The 20,488-nt window shown below is 38.8% G+C and overlaps 1 protein-coding gene across 2 annotated transcripts in view; it reads left to right on the top strand.

Annotated features, from left to right (window-relative positions):
- The window catches only part of RAPGEF5 (Rap guanine nucleotide exchange factor 5), a 210,741-nt gene that overhangs the window by 87,254 nt on the left and 102,999 nt on the right, over positions 1–20,488 (top strand). The window lies entirely within an intron of this gene.

The raw sequence follows: 20,488 nt of genomic DNA, 5'->3' as shown, positions 1-20,488 counted from the left end.
CTCTCCAAATAAACCTCAGAATCAGTTTATCAATATCTATATCTATTATTTCCTCTAGTTGGCTTTTTTTTTTCTGTATGAGAACTCTTGATTTTGTGTCTTGTAAATGTGTGGAACTCAAAGGAATTCCAATAGCTCGTTTTAAAATTATCTTGGATTTTCTACATGGACAAACTCAATATCTATCAGTGATGCCTATTTTATCTCTATCTTATCAATCCATATGAACTCTTTTTTCCATATTACTTCATTAATTAGAGCCCTGAAATATAAGGTTGAATAATATCAATGATAGTTGGCATTCTTATGTTGCCCCTAACTTTAATTAAATATGTTTTCAGATTAGAAAAGTAACAAATAAAGTAGATTGTCTTGGGAAAAAAACAGACATTTCTTTCTCAGACCTCCCAAACCACAACAAAGTTGGGAGCCAATCTAGGGTCAAAAATAACGAACATGGTATATATTACCATGAATCCAAAGAATCCAAATATGGAAATATTAGAGATACCCACCTGTTTCATCCTACATTCTCAATCCTTGAGTTGGCATTGAAAGTGGATGAAAAATAATAATGGCAAGGTAAAATAGAGCCTGAATCATAGATACTATATTCATTCATTCCTTTATCAAATTCTAGCTGGGCACCTACTATGTGCTAGGTGTGCAGTGTAAGGCACAGAGGATACACTAGTGAGCAAGGACAAGCGTGGCCCCTGCTGTTTTTAAATCATAGCATATGTTTCATAAATAGAATGCATTATTGAGTCAATGGCTATCAGAAAAAGGTAACCTTATTATTGTGAAGTTAGGAGGTGATAAACTGCAGAACCATTAACCATGGCCTTAATTAAATAGAGTTCCAGCTGCAGAATGGTGCTTTCTATGTACGCTTTTTGTTTTTTATGTTGAGGTGTTTTTTTGTTTTTTTTTTTTTAAAGGGAGAAGAAAAATAAGCTGGTATACATCTAAGAAAAAAGTATTAAAATGATAGTTGACACATCTGGAGCTTGACAGAAGGAATTGATTACCCTAAATCTATGTCTTGCAGTAAAACTGTTAATTAGGGCTCAGGTGGTCCTGCCAGATTTATGTCTAACTGCAAAGAGTTATTAAAATGAGCATTAGTTTAAAGAAAAAGTTTTGGTTTCAGCCCACCGTACAAATAGAAATAAAAGTAGTTTCCAATCAATGTAGGTCCTATAAATGATTCAAAGCTCTAGCTTATTAAAAAATCCATTTTGTTGTAGTTTTCTAAGAGGCCATTAGGATGTGCCTTTGAACAGTTTTCAGTTTTCTCCTCTGAGAACTAACATTAGTGGATGTGAATAACATTTTAAGTCTTCATGAGATTTACAAAAATTTGCACAGATATCCTTACACTTCTTTCTGTTTGTTGGATTGCTTATTCTCCTGCTAATGTTAGCTCATTAATGTCTTGGAAGATGTGTTATTCCCTTTTCTGGGAAATCCACAGCCAAAGCATTTTAGCTCTCATTAACTTTAGATCACATGAAATTTGTGCCACGGTGGGCTTCTATTTCTGGAAAGCCGAAAATCTCCTTGGCAGTTTTTAAATTTCACTCTTTGTCCTTAGCCCATAGCTAGTAGCTAGTTAAATGTTTTAAAACTGAGGTACCTGGGATATTAAAATTTGGAAAGGGAGGAAGGGGTTCCTGGCTCTGTTTTTGCCATTAAATGTCTTTGTGATCTTGGCTATGTGATTTCAATTTGTATTTTTGGGGGGCTGGCGTAGAATCTGGTAACCTCAGTGATTCCTCCAAGCTATAATGTTTAATTATAACAGTATTTTCACTTTTACCTTCATTCCCCTTAGTCACAACCTTGGGACTATTTTGTTCAGGATTCTTGCAGGTGTACATGGTAGAAAAACAAACTGAAAACCAAAAAGGGAATTTATTGGCTCAGGGGAATCTGGAGTTTAAGCGTCTTGGCAGAGAGATGTCCGGGGAGCCACAGCAGAATCCCAGGTAGGGGAGCTGTTTGTCAGGATGCAGTGCTCACCTCTGGAGCAGCAGGACAATGGCAGGGGGGAGGTGGAGGGGTCAACTCAGCCCCACGCAAGACACGTGGCTCTGCAGAGGACACCCACAGAAAGATGAACAGCTGCAGGAGGAATTGTTTGCACTGTCCCAATCTTGAGATTGAGGGGAGGGAGTGCCACTCCGTGATCACACAGGCTAAAAGTCTGCAGCCACAATGCGAATCCAGGTTTTCCAACATCGGATGCCCATTGTTTCCAGCTATGCTCCCACTCTTGGTTAGTAATTTTCAGGATTATGAGAATAAAGATGTGATTTATGAAAAGGCATTCATTCTTGTTTTCTACTTTTGTGCCTGGAAATGAAAAAGTATTTAGTGAAAACCCATAAACTCTTCAAGTCGTGGGTTTCAACATTTTTTTCCTTCTTTCTAGGATAAACTGTTCAAGAATTCAGGTTAAAGTATTATTTGTATACAAAGATGTTTTATTATTCTTTTATTATTTCTATATATAAAATGTATATAATATAAAGTTCTGTAAAATGGTTTAGCTTATTGTGTTTAATTTTAGCTTATTAATTGATTTATTGATAGATTGAGCCTCACTCTGTCGCCCTGGGTAGAGTGCAGTGGTGTCATCGTAGCTCACCGCAACCTCAATCTTCTGGGCTTAAGCAATCCTCCTGCTTCAGCCTCCCGAGTAGCTCAGACTATAGGCATGTGCCAGAATGCCCCGCTAATTTTTCTATTTTTAGTAGAGACTGGATCTTGCTCTTGTTCAGGCTAGTCTCGAACTCCCAAGCTCAAGTGATCCTACCGCTTTGGCCTCCCAGAGTCCAGAATTATAGGTGTGAGCCACCACACCTGGCCTAGTTTTAGCTTTTTTAAAACATTATTTTTAAGAGGCTAGGAAGAATGAGAGAGAAGCTAGCGTTTTGCATTAAATTGTTTTTTCTTACCTTACAGATCTTCTTGTTTGTTTTATCATCTTTGAATCCTACATCCAAGCTTAAGTAGGCATTTGTATTGGGTATATGGTTTCAACCACCAAATATGGTTACTATTATTTGCTACAACATTGAACTCCAGGTAAAACATTCAGGTAGGCAACCCCTGGATCTGCTAATCATGGTAGACCTGTTAGGCTATTTGAGGGTGTTTTTTTTTTTTTTTTAATCACCCTGGTAGTCTAGTTAAAGTCCCAGCTTTCTGGATCTACTGTTAATAACAATCACTGGTCACCAGTAACACATTTTAAGAAAATTTAGTGGTTTTAAGCACCCTTCTTAAGTATGTGTATGTGTGATTTGGGGAAATCATATATTGGCAGGACTCTCTGAAGCGAGGCATTTGTGAAGTTTGAGGTCAGTGGACACAACTGAAAAGACATATTCTATTTCAGAGCAGAATATTCCAGAGAAAAGATATTCACGTTGCTTTGTCATGAGAAATGGTATAGATTGATTAACTATTTTTAACATTAGAGAATAAGGCTTTTCCTTTTCCACATTTAGAAGAAAAAAAAAACCTGTGGAAGGGCATCTACTTTTATGGTCCTCTAAAATTTTTACTTTTTATTTTTAGTTGGCAGAATTTTCTTTTAATGTAACACCATATTTGAATTTACCCTGAGCCTTTTGGAAACACATAGCTCATATTTAGGAGAATGCATGACAAATGGGATTTTAGAGTAGCTGTTAATAATAAAATTAAGGGCCAGCAAAGACAGGCTCACTTGCTAGTATAATTATTGCTATCTCAAATTCCTTTTACCTTTTGGATAATGTGTCATTTTTTATTGAAAAAAATTAAATCCTCTTAAAACAAAAAGCTATAGTGATGGTCTCTTGAATGACTTTTCCATCTAATCTCTGAGTGCTCTAATAATGAATGTTAAAGCTGAAAAGTACTACTTTATAACAGAAGTCTGTTGGCTATATTTTACGTAATTAAGAGATTATGCTTATTTTTAGGGATGTTTTCAACTATTTAAATTTTCCCGAGACTGTCACAGCCTGTGCTCAAAGGATGCACCTGTGTTCTCTCAGCATTGATTTTTCCACGTGGTTTGTGTTTGTCCTTTTCTTTTCCTTGCCACCTCCTCGGGCTGTGCATCACCCTCATTCGTGGTCAGCACCGGTCCAAACTCTAACCCCACTGAATGTGTTGTTTGGCATTTTTCAACCAAGAAGAAAGAAGTAGGATGTATTTTCCCCTAAAATATCCAACACAACCTTCTTGTCTTCCTGATTGATTGATCTAGGATGTTTTCCCTAAAAGAGACAGCTTTGCCTAACACCAGGCTGATTGTTGAAGTTGGTAAAATCTCCTTCCTTCTCTGGTGCTATAATAACTCCTTGTTCTAACATTTCTAGAGACAGTTCCTCTGTCCCTGCTTGCTGACAGATTTTGTACATCCCGTCTCCACCTGTGCCATGTTCTTGTTGAGCAGAGATCAATTCAGTGGTTGACAGGTTGTATCTTCCTTTACTTTTAAATGACATAAAATAAGAGTCTTGAAACAGTAATTCTCAATGCAGTGTAAACTTAAAAGATATTTGAAAATGTAAAATTCTTACCGTCAAGAGAGTAATAGCACTGGTAAAACCCGGGAATAATTGAAAATGCATGCAGCAGATGCTTTGTAAATTTTTCCTAATCTCCCACTGGGATACAAAGAAAATTGCCTTTAAAAAAAAATCCTGTGACACTGTCTTTTGTAATTAGAGCTATTGAGTCAAAATGATAAATAACTATTCAATGGCATACTATAAAAGAAAATAGCCCTTTGCATAGATTTCTCCTGAATAGCAAGAGATGTGAGAGTATTGAGTATAGGAAGTTAGATTCCTTTAACCCTGAGAATTGTTTAGAATTAAGAAAGTTAGAAAACAAGGCGAGATGATTTTCTTTTTCATCCTCATGTCCATTAAGATAGTAAGTAAACCTAATTTGCCAAGGAGGTGAATAATTAATGACCACAGCAAAGCATACTTCAGAATACAAGGTTTTTGAGGTTTTGGTGTTTGAAAACATGCTGCAGGGCACTTCAGTGAGGGTGTGTAACACGTATAAAGCTCAATAGACAAAGGTAACTAAATGATTCTAAATGGGAAGTTGTTCCTATTATAGAGAATTAGGTACCAGGAAAGAGAACTGAACATTGATGATCCCTGTCCCAGTAACATCATGGCACACAGAGCAGGTTCCTTTCTGGTCTGGTGTCCAGGACAATGATTTTATACTGTTGAGAGTCCTACTTGTCATTGCTCATGTTTTAAACACATTTCTAAGCCTTGAGAAACAGTTTCCTGAGATGTTGAGCAGAGAGGCGGGAGAGAGGCATTCAAGGGAGAATCAAGTTTTGTAGTTGAGAGCTAAGAAGCAGCTTCCGGCATTGCAGCTCCTGGGAACGTGTTTTCTGCGAGGAAACTAGATGAGTATAATGAGTGTACCCTGTGCGTAAATCCAATATGAGATCTACACCCAAGGTCAAATGAAAGTTAATGACCATTTGCACACCGGAGATCTGAAACCCATGTTTTATTTCTTTCTCATAATGACAAAAAGGGAGAGCAATTTATATTTAAATTGATTTAAATTTCAAAGCATAAACACAGAGGTCTCCCTGGCATTCCCCCTCCCCTTTTTTTTTAATCAGTAAAACTTCCTGGCAGGGCTCAACTTTGATAAAAATTAAGTCCCATCCCATTCCATTTTCCCAGTGTGGATAGTTTTTTGTTTTGGGTAGAACTACCCTGTTCATACCCTGCTAGGTTAGTGACAGCAAATCAGAAGTCACCAATGCAATCAGGGCCACTTTATTTAATGATTTAGGTTTCATATTTGTTTGAGCTAATTAGCTGATTGAGGCAACTAATGGGTGTCTTTAATACACAGTTGACTGGGCAACTTCTCCCATGAAGCCTGCCAGCTCCTTTGTTCTTGGTTCTCTGGTGAGTGGGAACCGCTTCGTGCATGGACATATGATATATGCCACCCAGCATTCAGAGGCAGGGCCCAAGGGGCCATTATGCTAATTACCAAGTACCCTAAACAGAACATGCATCCACTTAAGGCCTTGTATCTGACTAATTCTGTATATTTGAATAAAGGTTTACATTTAGGGGTGCATGGGTAAGGGTGGGGAGGGGGATTATCTGTAATTTATTTTTAGAACTTATAATTCTCTGACTGCTTCTCTTTATGCCCCTAAGGTGCAAAGTAATAGCAATCTGTAGATGTTTTAAAATATTTAAGGAAATATTAGATGATCACATAATTAAATGGAAAGCTGTTTAATGGCTAAAATCAACTCTCTTATGTAATAAAATATTCCTTAAGAACAAGAATCCTTGCCATATGCTGTTTTTATAAAGTTGTGAAATTCTTCAGTCTAGTAAACATGGTCTTCTACCAAAATTTTGCAGTCCTGGGAGCATAGTCAGGAAATTTGACTTCTTCACTGGCTGTTTTACCTCTGATAAGTCACTTTCTTCTCTCAGCCTCATTGTCCTTTTTCTTTTCTTTTTTATAAAAGGAAGAGGTGGGTTTGGTTGGTGAGTGGAATACCATGCCAGGCCTGAAGGTCATGTCCTAAATACCAAGTACTAGGAAGCTTCACTTCTCTCCATGTTACATTGCTATTTACTCTGTAAAAATGTGAGAATAGTGATTGCTGATACTTTAATTTCCTTCCCAAGCTCTTTTCCTTTCATCGACTTTTTCCTCACTGAAAATCCACAGAAGGTCCTCTTTTTCCCCCCAGGGCACATTTTCTTCTGTCATCTGTATTGACAAGGAAGAGCTGTCTAGGGAAATCTTTGTCCTGGCCACATGAGCCAGCTATTATCCATCATTCGTCACATTAAAAATATAATTGTATATACAGACATGAACATGGAACTGTTCTCAGGAAAACTGAGAATGACATGAGCACAGTCTGTGAATATAAGTAAATCATGTTCCACTGTAAGTAACAGAAACTGTGTAATTTGCTTCAGCTAAATTCTGAAGATAAGTGATGCTTATGACGAAACTGAAATTTACTTCATATGCTGTCCTTTCGCTTATATAATATGAAATACTTAACATTTGAGACTTTCTGAATTGGACATTAAGTGGATAAGCAAACCATGGTTTTAACTATTTGCATTTTTCAGATAGGTTATAAAAATACTGTGTTTTAATACTATCATGCAATGATTGAGATCTAGTTTGGTGGTAAGATCAGTGATAGAAATTTTCACCCTGGACTCAGTGAAGACATGTATTGTACAATTTCAGCTTAAACAGTGCATTTTGACGTTATGCGATTTTTTGCTTTGTTTTGGAGAGGAAGAAACGTAGGTGGATACTTTATAAGACAATCCTAGGCTTCTTTCTGAACAGCTACATAAGTCCCTCCTTGACTAAATAAAATTTTGTTTTTCTGAAGCAATGCTCCTCAAATTTAATTTGCCTAGCAATTATCTGCAACACTTGTTAATGGAGCTAATTCCTTGGCCCAGCCTCTTGGGGCTTCATTTAAGTGTGGACAGAGGCCCTGGCAATCTGTACTTTAACCAGCCTTTAACCCTCAGTGATTTAGATGCCAGACTTTGTCCAACATATTCCAAAGTCTATCTTATCTGATCTGCAACTCAGAGAGTGAGCTGATGTTTTATCAATATAAAGGATGTTAGTTGGTCTAGCAAACCAAGCATGGTAGAAAGAGTCAAAAATATACCTTATACTTCTGCATATAGCTTGTGTTTTAGAGAATTGCCTAACTTTTCAATGTTTCTCTACCTGAGTAGAGAGTTTCTCATGGGAGTGATAACACAATTATAAAGCACTCATGACATTGGCAGTAAAAGCTTTATAAATGAGGAGAATTATTACCAAGCTTTATTGGGTGGGCAGAGTCAGGAATAAGCGAACCTTCTGACTAAAGTATCTATACTTGTCAGGAAGACATTTTTTGAAGCTGATTTGTAGTAGTTTAAAGGGGAAATTAATTTAAGCCTGGCTCCAATGAAGTGTACCTGAACCGAAGGCTTATCCTTGTAAACCGTGTGCAGGTCCCAAGTCAGTAGAACTAAAGGGCTTCTCTGGTTCTCCTTTTGCCAAGAAGTGGCTAACTTTCATTTACTGGAAATGCAGGCATTTAATAAACATTCAGCATTTGGTCTAAGACTTATGAAGATCAGTTGGGGAGGTTTCTATCTTTTCCTGTTATTCTTTTCTGGTGGAAGAATGACTGCGAGAAATTTGAGTCGATGTTGCCTTTACAGCCTTAGGAATAGGTAGTAGTTTTTAAGAAATGTTGCCCATGTTCTTCCACTCTAGCTACAGTAGAGAGCAAGACATGATAGATACAATTTGACATCTTAATTTTATAGATTCTAATTTTCTTCATTTTGATTTTTAGTTTTGTTTTAGCATGCTTAAAAGGCTCATTTCCTATATCTTAGTTCCAGAGGTAGAGCTAAGTGAAGTTCTTCTCCTCTGTCCTTATATAGCAAACACAAATTTGTTACATATGTGTAAGAAAGCAAACTTCCTCCCCGATCGGGATTGAGGGAAAGATTAATACAAGTTGGAGATTGGCAGTAACCCCTGGCTGAGAACATCTCTTACTGACAGTGGGGGAGTAGGGAGCATCATCCTGGTAGCCTGTGGTCCCCAGGGGGTGGTGTGTCCACCTGGTCTAGTCAGGGAAGGGACGGATCCCCTCACTGGGCCATGTGGGTATTAGAGCAACACACCTAGTCTGCAGGTTTGGACACTGGGCACCTCAGATCCTCTAGTCCTCAGGCTTAGTGTTTGTACCTAAATCCAAGTTAATTGAAATTGCTTCGTTTTGCTCATAATATAGGCCTATGTGAGTTAACCAGTTTCATGGTTAGCCTTGTAACCAAATGGACAGTCTTATCAAAAGAACACATTTGTTTGAATGGTCCAGGTCCCTCCAAGCGAATTTTCTAGGATCTACTCTAGTGTAGTTTTTAAAAATTACCTTAAAATTTTAGGAAGAAAGCTAGACAGATAAAATAGCCTATGGTTTTGTCAATTTATGTGAAAGTTCAAAATACATATACTTTTACTTATTTGAGAGGAAATATGACTCAATGCCTTTGACACGGACTTGAAAAATATACACAATGGACAGTCTTTCAATAAATGGTGCTGAGAAAAGTGGATATCTACATGCAGAAGAATGGAATTGGACCCTTATCGCACACCATATATTTAAAATCAACTCAAAATAGTTTAAAGACTTTAAATGTATGATCTCAAACTGTAAACTACTAAAAGAAAACATAAGGGAAATGATACACGATATTGGTCTGGGCAATGATTTTTTTTGGATATGACCCCAAAAGCACAGGCAATAAAAGCAAAAATAGACAAATGTGATTGCATCAAACTAAAAAGCTTCTCCACAGCAAAGGAAACATTACCAGAGTGAAGAGACAACTCACAGAGTGGTAGAAAGTATTCGCAAACCGCACATCTGATAAGGGGTTAATATCCAAAATATGTAAAGAATTCAAACAACTCAATAGCAAGAAACCAACTTGATTTAAAAATGGGCAAAGGACTTGAATAGACATTTTTTAAAGATATACAGATGGCCAACAGGCTTCTGAGAAAATGTTCAACATTACTAATCAGGGAAATGCATATTAAAATCACATTGAGATATCACCTCATACCTGCTAGAGTGGGTGTTATCAAAAAGATGGAAGATAAGTGTTGGTGAGGATATGGAGAACCCTTGTATGCTGCTAATAAAAATAAAAATTGGTATAGCCATACAACAGTGTGGAAGTTCCTCAAAAAACTAAAAATAGAATTACCATATGATCCAACAATCCCACTTCTGGGTATCTGAATGAATTGAAATCAGAATGTTGAAGAAAGATCTGTACCTGCATGTTCATTGCGGCATTATTCACAATAGCTGAGATATGGAAGCAACCTGAGTGCCTGTCAGTGAATGAGTGGATAAAGAATATGTGGTGTATGTGTGTGTATATGGAATATTTTTCAGCTCTGAAAAAGAAGGAAATGCTGTCATTTGCAACAACTTGGAGAAGCCTGGAGGACATTAGGTTAAGTGACATAAGCCAGGCACAGAAAGACAAATACTGTATTCACTTATTTGTGGAATTTTAAAAAGTGGAACTTATGGAATTAGAGAGTAGAATGGTGGTTACCACAGGCTTGAGGGGTGGGGGGATTGAGGAGATGTTGACCAAAGGGTGCACAGTTTCAGTGAGAAAGCAGAAATAAATTTTCAAGATCTATTGCACAGTCTGGTGACCACAGTTAATGTATATTTCAACATTATTAAAAGAATAGATTTTAAATGATCTATTTAAAAAAATATATATGAAGTGATCAAGCTAATGTGTTAGCTTTATATAATCAAAAAATGATAAGTATATGGGGTGATAGCTATGTTAGCTTGATATAATCATCCCACAATGTATATATAATAATGTAATCATTCCTCAATGTATACATAATCATTCTACAATGATGTAATCATTCCTCAACGTAAACATATATAATCATTCCACAGTGTATACATACATACATCACAACATCCAATCCTGTAAATGTATACAATTATTATTTGTTAATTAAAAATTAAAATTGGGCTGATAACCAATATTGTGTTAATACTTTTTTCAAATATTAATACATTTTGGCTTAGCTTTGTTATCTGGTAATTGTGTGAGATTATTTTCTCTTATGAGCCATTAAAGTGCTTACATTGATACTCCAAACTGAGAGTGTAGTAGGCTCTTAAAATTATTCACCACACTGAAATGTAGAGGGAATGATGTGTTCTTTATGTTCGACAACTGCTCTATGGTCCTCACAAGTTGCTACCTGCTGCCATTGAGCATTCTTTTACCTGTTTCTGATTTGAAGTCTGTTTAGGATGTAGCTGCTGCCTGGGGCTGGTTTAAATTGCCCCTTCTGTATCTCTCGGTCCCTGGTGTGTGGGATTGTTGGAGCTACATGGGGCTGTTCCATTCACTGCTGCCACAGTGGATTCATGGTGGTGTGGCCAGGGGCCCATCTCAGTTGATCAGGGGCTCTGGGCCTTCCTAGCTGCTCCATCCCATATTGCCTCTGGATGGAGCATGTACTCCACTGCTTCGCTGCCATCTGCTCCATCAAGACCTTTGCCTCTTCTGAGGGGAGGGTCCATTGCATGTCCCTGTCCCCAGGGCATGTAGAAACTTGCCATGTTGGTAAAGAAGAGCAACTCAGGAAAAATAAACTGCACCTGGTTTGCCGCCAGCCTTACTGTGCTCGCTGCTGATTAACTGTGAGTCTGCTGACCCCCAGAGGGGCTGGGTGCAGACTTCAAAGCAGTCTCCTCTGTGCCAAGGCTGCGTCTGCCTGTAAACCAGTGCCTCTGTCCTCAGTGTCCCCTCAGCCATCTCCCTGGCCATGTCCTCCCAGACCTAAGCCCAGCCAGTCCTTCCCTTCCATCTCTGCTGCCCTGTCACCCTTCTGCCCACAGTGCACTTGACACAACATGGGGACAGCCTTGAGCTTTTCCAGCTGGTTACTTCCTGACCTCCTCCTTTAGGGGGACACGCCTGTGACTTAGCCATCACGGGAGAGAAGGGTCTGAGATCTGGGACTTAGGATTGGTTCTTGATGTACAAAGCAAGTTAACATTTCTCTACAGATTTTGTCCTTTCAAGACTATTGTCTTGATGTAAAAAATCTACCTTGGGTGTCAGAATATAAATATTAATGACTTTGTTTTTACATTCCATTATCTTCCACTCTACCGCAATGGTAGGTGGGTCAGATTAGGAAAAAGGTCCCATCCACAGATGAAAATGCAAAAGAGAAAAGCTCATTATCATATTTTGTAATGTAAAGTCACTACCCTTGATTAAGCAGTTTCCATCCTTCCTTCCTTCCACACATCCGTGCTGTGGGTAGTGGTTATTATCATCCCTCTTTTATAAGTAATGAAATTGAAGCTTGGTGAGTTGACGTAACTTGACTAAGATTGTGTACTAGAAGTATCATGGGACTAATGCTGTATTTTTTTCCTTGAACGTATAAGAAGAAGAAATTCCTTTAAATTCTCACAGTATAGACTTTGATGGGGGTTAAAGAAGATTTTGTAATCTTCTTTCCTGGACTCTTCTTGGGCTGTCTCCACCCTTTATTTATTTAGTAGCCCATTTGATGTCATCGCTTGTATTTGCAAACACCAGGACTCCTAGGGAATTCTTGGTAGTTGTGTGTGTTTTGAAATTCCACTGTAACCTCAATGGGAAGATTGAACAGTAGAATTGCTGACAATTCAGAAACAAACTTATGAGCGTGATATGTGTAGCAAAAGAGTTGTGATAAATGTTATTCTTTAAATGTAGGTTACTTGTCTACCATAAAACCTGAGTGAATAAGAATGTCCGTATAGATCTGACCTGTTGAGTTTTCTGATTTACGGTCCCTAAGGCAGAATCATGTAGCTGTGAAAAGCGAATCAAGGACTCAGGTTCAGTCCTGGATTAGCCACTTGTTATGACTTAGTGGCTTCCAGAGGCTCATTTTCTTATTCTAGGAAATGGAGCTAATGACACAAGCCTCTGGGGCTCGTTGAAGGGGGGAAATGAGATGGCATAAAGCATGCGGAGCTTTTCGCTGGCACATAGTCAGGCTCAGGAATCATTTTTCTTTTACTAGTAGAGATAAATCTTTTCAAATTTAATTCCTGAGAGAAACTGTATAGAGTGGTGGAGTGCACCGGGATCTTTTTTAATGAATGAACATTTTGCAATGTCTGAGAACCATTGCTGCTCCTGTTTTTCCCATGTGATAATAGCAGATTGGCCTGAGTCTGTTTTGTCACCAGAACGTACCCTTGAAAAGGCACCTAACAAAACTAAAGCCTTTCTGTTTCTCAGGAAAAACGCTGGAAAAAAAATTGTTGCTAAGGTTAACTTGATTTTTGTGTATTGAGGTTTTATTTTAGTTGGATAATCTTCAAGCTATCTTTGCATGGGAAGAAAACATTTTTTTTTTCTGATACAATTCCTTGTAAGAATGGCAATGTAACAGGCCACTGGGGTCAATTACTGATTACCCTTTATTACCCTGGCCAGCGGTGTAAATATTTATGCCCTAATTTAGGGACCTGGTATGGGATACCCTTTGCCCTAGTGACATTATCATTTTTCTCTATTGACTAACTTTTCCATTGACTGGACATATATTAAATCTTACGCAAAAGAAATCACTGTAAAAACCTATTAAGTGGCAGAGAAGGAAGTTTGGAGGGTCTTGGCTACAAGAAAAACACATAAGAATTGAAATGGAATCCTCTTTGCCTTAGGGTGGGCATAAATCATGCAGTCAGTTGGGAGCAGGAGGAGTTGGGGGGGCCCAGAGCCCTTCTCTCAGTGGCTTGAGCCCTGCAGTCAGGTGTGCTGAGTGTGGTGCATCTGATGCAGGAGGTTGGAGTTTTTCAGCTACTTCAGGTATCAGTCTCCTCACCAGAGATTTATTGTGCTGTCTGAGTGCTGTGCATTTTCAGAATATCCACACACCTGCATTCAAATGTTAATAAAGGTAACACATTTCTTATGTGCAGCAAACATTATCTGTTCCATATAAAACCATGGGTTGGAAGGGTTGGGGAAAGGGAGTGGGTAGGAGCGATTAAAATCCAGTAAGTCATTGTGGCCCTAATTTTCAGAGACCGAAGTCCTGGTAGGAAATCCAAGTCAGTTTGTGCTTAGACTGTTTGAAGTAAACCTTGTGTTTCCTATGTTTTCAGCCTTATTTCTGTTCAATTCATTTTAGACAACTTAATCTTTATAACATATTGGTACAGATAAAGAGTCAGACCTGGAGACTTAACTGCTATCTCCTCCACTGACTTCCTATGTAATTCTGGGCAAGCTATTTGACATCTCTGAGCCTCAGTTTTTCCATCTATAAAATGAGCATAATCGTAATAGTGCTTGGAATCTGATTAAGCCGAGGGCCAACCGTGCACCTGCCCAGGAACATCACCGGTGTGATGAATATACGCCCTTGTTAAATGCAGATTCCTACATTAAGAATCACATAACTCTCAAATGTAAATGGACCCTGCCTTGGCCAAGGAAGTTGGTCTTAACTATTGACGATGCATAAACGCCCCTTGCTGGGTGCGTGTAATCACTGAGGAATACTTTTTCAGTGAACGTAAGCTCATTGCTCAAGGCTCAGCAAGGCAGCTCTACCAACCTGTAGACTTGCCAGCTTTTGGTTGGTGATTCGTGATAATTATGAAACCAGATCACACATGGGATGTTGCTGCATCAGAGCAATGAGATTTACCTCTCTCCTTAGGAAGCATGTCAGAAAAAAATATGGGTGTCAGAAAATATATACAATTATAGTATGACAATTTTATTACAATTTAAAAAATAAAAGTTTTTAATTGTCAAATGAGACAATTCAAAAAAAGTGAATTGCTAAATTCCAATAAATGATATTCACCCTTTATGAATAGAAACTCAGTTTCTCACTAGCCCTAGTGAAGAAATGCTGAATAGATATTGAGCAAATGTTGGCATAAAGAGGTATCAAATTGTTGACCTTCCCCCAGTGGCCACATCAGTCCAGCCTTGCCAGGACCTCTACTAGAGGAATATGGTAAAGACTTAACAAGATAATCCACACTAAGAGTTTGTCATGTGCCTGAAACAGTAAGAGCTCCAGAACTGTATGTATATACTATAGTGATGGTGGTATTTCCTTTGCCCCTCCAAGTTCCTCAGCTGAACATCTACACCCAACTTGCTTGTCTGGCTTTGTTTTCTAACATTTCCCAACACTCTATTCCTCGCTGTTCTGACGTCAGACCCCATGCATTTCTCCATATCATGCCAGTTCTCCACCTTGAGTCCCTCCCCTCCTCTGATCTGAAATCTAGCTTTCCCTTGACGCCTCTTTCATAATGTTAACCCCATCCCCTCAACTGGATGTGACATTTTATTCAGCTTATGTCTGTCTTTTATTACTTTCTGTTTTGACAACCTTCGTTCAATTCAATAGGCCGTTACTTAGGACCACTATGTTCAAGAAAATATTCTGGGTGGGATTATGGAAATGTACTCTCCTCTTGAGGAACTCATAATGTAGACTAGTAAAGACAGATGTTTGTGCTGCTGACTATAAAACACTGAGATAAAAAAACATGAGTGTACAGAAAAAGAACTTTGTTAGGCCAGGAGGAAAGGCTCTTCATTTTGTCTGGGGCCTTGGATGCTGGTAGTGAGGACTCAGAAGGCTCTTTATTAAGGCTGGGGAGCCCAGGGGACAAGACAGTCTCTCCTGGTTAAGCTGAGGAAGAGGGCATCATGGGCCAGAAACAAACGCGGGAGATGTACCTGGGGAGCGCGTCTGAGACCCAGTGGCCTGGCCTTCGAGGCCAGGTTGAGAGCTTCCACTTGAATGTTGGCCAGTGTTGAATAGAGTGGGGGTCACAGGTATGAAATCTTTCAAACCTGCACGTCCCTGGGTTAAGCCCTAGGGCATCAGGGAAGCTGGGGCTGTGGAACTTGAACTGGTGTTAATCTCCCTGCATGATTCTCACGTTCTCTGAGGGGGCACTACAGGGTGCAGGAGGGCCTGGCCAGACTCCTGTTCTGGAGGAAGAACCCAGGTAGTGTGGAGACTGGAGCGAGGGGAGGCTGTGACGGTAGCCCAGGTGAGAGATGATGTCATGAGCTGGGACTGTGCGGAGAAGAAGGGTGGAAACATTCCAGAGGTAGAAGTGACAGGATTTAGCGTGAGAATGATGTGAGGGCTGTGGGGAAGGAAGACCAGGAAGAGGCTGAGGTCGCCAGCTTCAGTACTTGGTGGTGATCCAAATACAGACCCCAGGAGAGGGAGGGAGCCTGTGATTGCACACCTTTGTTACTCACCGTATTACGTAGACTGCTCTTTTTTTGAGGCAAAGATTATGCTGCCGTACCTATCATAGCAGCTTGTTTAATTTATTGATTTATTTTAACAATTATTATTAATTTTAAATTAATTTATTGTTATAATTTTAACAATTATTTAATTGTTAAAGTTATGGGTGCACCATAAGTATATATCTTTATAGGGTACATGTGATATTTTAATACAGGCACACAATGTGAATTAATCAAATCAGGGTAATTGGGCTATTCATCACCTCAGGCATTTATCATGTCTTTGTGTTAGGAATATTCATTGCAGTTCCACTCTTTTAGTTATTTCAAAGTATGCCTTAGTTTACTGTTGATTATTATTACTTTGTTGTGCTGCCAAGTATTGTTTATTCTAACTATCTAACTATGGTTTTGTACCATTAACTATCCCCACTTTACCTGCCTCCCCACTACCCTTTCCAACCTCTGGTGACCATCATTCTACTCTCTGTCTCCATGAGATCAATTGTGTTTAATATTTAGATTACACACATGAGTGAGAACCTAGCAGCTTGTATGTAGCAGATATGTTACAGTCTGTAAAATGTAAACATCCAATGTGTAGCTGGAAATGCGGGCCTGGAACTCAGAGAAGCAGGCAGAGACAGAGACACAGATTTGGGAATAACCCGCATAGCAGTGCAAGTTGAAACCTTAGGAACAGATAAGATCACCGAGGAAAGAGGCCGAAGAGAGAGCGTAGGGGAAAACTTACATTTTTAGAAGGTTTAAGGACAGTAAGGACACAGAAAAGTGTTTTATATCAACAAGTCTCAAGTTCAGTAGTCAGACTGAATAGATAGGGGTTGAGAAAAAACTATTGGGACAGAGATGTAGTGGTTATTGGTCAGCTTTCAAAGAGAAGTTCAATGTTCAATAGCATTGCGTGGGCCAGATTATAGTACCATGTGGAGTGTCTTGATGCTGAACACTGACTCCTATTTTTCTAATTTTAACATTAAAAAAATATAGTGATGAGGTGAAGGGTTATAACTGCTTTTTTTTTTCTTTCTAAGGAATAGAAGAGATTTGAGCATTTGGACACATTTGTGATTATATATTGGCAACAAAAATGAATATCCTCTATAAACATTTCTCCCTGCAAGCTTGTTACCATGCCCTCCCGCAGGGTATGAACTCCTTGTGGAATGTGAATGGAGTATTGCTGAGTGGACTCCTAAAGTCAATATTATGACCCCTCTCCAGGATGGGGCAAAAAAATAGCTGATGACTTAGATAATGAGGAACTGGATTCTGCCTCCTATGGCTTGGAAACACTACAGTGTTTTCTATAAACATTTTTATGTCCACAACCCTCAGCACACATAAAAGATTTCATGTTGGTACACATTTCATTTACACTTGTGAAAAATGCATTTGGATCTTAATTTTTTCCTATTGTTTCTATTTTATGCCATTCTATTTCATTAAAAAGGAAAAGAAAAGAGAAGTCCCAGTTAGGACCCACACGGATGGATTTGCTGATGTGCAAAATCATCAGAAAAATTATTTTTTTCTGTTAGTGTAGTTCTCCCCCTTTCAAAATTGATTAGCAGAAATTAAATAAGCATCATTTTGAAAGGACATCAACCCCCTTTGTGTTTAAATAATATTATTAGTAGAGTTACTAGGAGGGTTTTCTTAGCGCCCTAGTAAGTCATAAAGAAAACCTGTTGTCCCCACAGCAACAAGAAAGTGATATCAAGATAAGCCTTAAAATCCTTAAGGGCTGTCAACAGTAGCTCATCTTGAATCCCTCTTGGTTAATTTACAAATAGACACATTTAAACTAGGTACTTTTATGTGAATTAGTGTTAATTAATCCACATGTATTCTTTGTTCTCATGTGGCCTCTAATATTCACTATTCAAAGTGTATGCTTTAGTCTTGTACTTGGGTCTTTTGTTATGGTATGTTATTTTCAAAGGCCTTTGCTTGCTTTTACACTCTGTGTGTTGAGAGATAAGAAGATGGTTTGTGTTGGCAGAGAGAGAGGCTCCTAGCCTCCCTTGGTCCCAGAAGCTGTCATTCCTGTGTACGTGTTTTGCTGGAGGGAACTGTCCCAGAATCAATATTTGCATAGGAAATTTTCCCCAACCTACCCTTATTCTGAACAGATAAAAGAAAAATTAAACTCAAAAATCTAAATAATTGCTTCCTCCTTCTTCCACCAGGTAAGCCACACCCCTAGAAGGCAAAAAGAGAGAAACTATCTCCTTATTTACTCCTTGATATTATGCATTAAAAGGTCAATGGAGTACTCACTCCCCTTTTACGTGACTCTGTGTATTTCATGCTTGTGACTTCATGGGCTAATCTTAAATCCCTGGAAATCCAAGATAAATAAGTTTTTGTTCCCAAGTGGTGTATGTGAACCACTGGCTAAAGTTTGCATTTTTGGAATTATAATTTTTCAGTATTTCCAAGAAAGTGATATTATTTATGTGTTGGAAGAGAATGCTCTCTCCTCTTCATCATCACGGGGTTGAAGTTAAAGAGTCTGGCAGTATTTTGAGACTCTCCGTTATGCTGATTGAGATAGATTGCTGAGTTACCTCTGCCAGGTCCTTTAACTTGCTTGTGTTTGTGATTCTCACTCTGTTAATTTCAGCATAATGCTAGGCAACAGATTTTGAGATCTTCAAAGATGTGACAGTACATGTAGCATTGTTGGGGATAAGCTAGAAATAAAGGACAGACATTTTATCCCAAGTGTGCTCTTGTGTTCATCTGTTCCCCTTTTAATTTTCTTCCTATATATTAAGAATTATGCCTAACTCTTTAAAAATAGTGTTAATTCTCATCTGAAATGGTTATTTATCATCTTGGATGTTCTGTGTCCTAGTACAAGAGGTAAAAAAGAGAAATGCTCCTACCCTAGAATGTTGTTTTAAAAACAGATTCCAAAATTTAATTATCTTCATTTTCATCAAAATTTAAACTTTAAAGAGCAAAAATTCAAATAAAGCACAAATTAAGTACCAAAGCATGGTTGTTCTTCACGTGAAGTTATCCCTCATTGGTATATGATCAGCCTGCCCTCCAAGAAAATGATGATGAGGAAAGGCTTCTCATGTCATGTCAATTGGTTAAGCAGAGCTCCTTGCTTCCATAGCCCACTGCATTGCTAAGTGGAATTTAGGATGTTATTCTGTGTTTTATTTTTCCCTTCGTATTCTTGCCTCTAGTTTTTTAGAGAAAACATGAGTGTTTTTCTTTGTTCTTAAGTTTCCTCCTAACTGGGCAACAGTAGCAACAGGGGACCCCTTTGAACGAGCGTGAATGGAACTTTTTTCTGAAAATAGAAGAAAAACTTCTACCCACTTCAGCTATTCCTACCTTGCCTTTAGGTGCTCAGCTGGTAGGAGTTATCCTAGGTATTTGTGGAGGTTAACAGTAGAGTTTTCCTCCCTCCTTGTTTCATAAATAGGTACAAAAGAAGTAGCTTATTATTCAAGTAGGTGTAGTCAAGTAGTGCCATTTTGGTCACTTGGGGACGAGCTGTTCATCCCAGTTAGCATTTGCAGAGTCGTGCTTTATCCACAGCATTGTAGGTGGGCTCCGTGGTAAGCACCACACAGCAGGCGTGAAAGGCATGCAAAAGCAAAAGGTACATGAAATGGTGCTTTAAACAACACAGAGCAGAAAGAGCACAATATTTAAAAGTACACAAAATAATGCAAACTGAATCCTTAAATACAGTGGGGGACCTGACTGCCAGCTGGGTTGGCATGTGTCTGACCTGCTTTTGATAGAGAGGGCAAAGAGGATAAATGACTCACTCTGCGTAGGAGTCATCCTTGATTGCTGCCGCTCCCTCATCTTCCTTTTCAATTCGTTGGCAAGTTGTGCCATTTTGTATAAAAATACAGCTCTAGTCCTCCGTGTTTCTCCTGCTCATAGCCACCCCCAGTCTGAGCCGTTGTCATCTCTAGGAAGGACAATAGCAACAGTCACCAAATTGGTCTCCTTGCTTCCGCGCTTCCTTCTCTTAAGTCTGTTCTCTACAAAGAAGCCAAAAAGAACTTTCAAAAATAGACATCAAATCATGCAATTCCCCATGTTCTTAGGTTCAAATCTGAATTTATCATGGTCTACACATCATCCGGCTTGTCAAATGTCACTGTCACCTGCTATGGACATAGTTGGTGCTCAGTTAATATTTATTGAAAAGGAAGAGCAGGCTGTATTAATAGAAAAGCTGTCCAGTCGTTATGCTTGAATCACAGTAATGTAAAATAGTTTCGGTGCTGAGTGTCAGTGTAAAGTTTAATATTGGGGGAAGCTAGACAGTTCCAGAAAGCCCTTCCACGATCTAGCAGAAGTTCAGATTTAATAAACTAAGCAATACATAGGCCAAAACCTGGCACATGCCATTTTCATATTTTTTGAGACTGATTATTTTAGCAGTTGTGCCCACGCTGGAGACAGGAGCTTTGTGTAGGAGGTTATCACACCAGTGAGAAAAGGGTGACAAGGTCTTGGATAGGGAGATTCTGAGG

The sequence above is a fragment of the Lemur catta genome, chromosome 11 (genome assembly GCF_020740605.2).
Source record: "Lemur catta isolate mLemCat1 chromosome 11, mLemCat1.pri, whole genome shotgun sequence".
In the NCBI taxonomy this organism is placed as follows: Eukaryota; Metazoa; Chordata; class Mammalia; order Primates; family Lemuridae; genus Lemur; species Lemur catta.
This window is presented reverse-complemented; position numbering and strand designations above follow the sequence as displayed.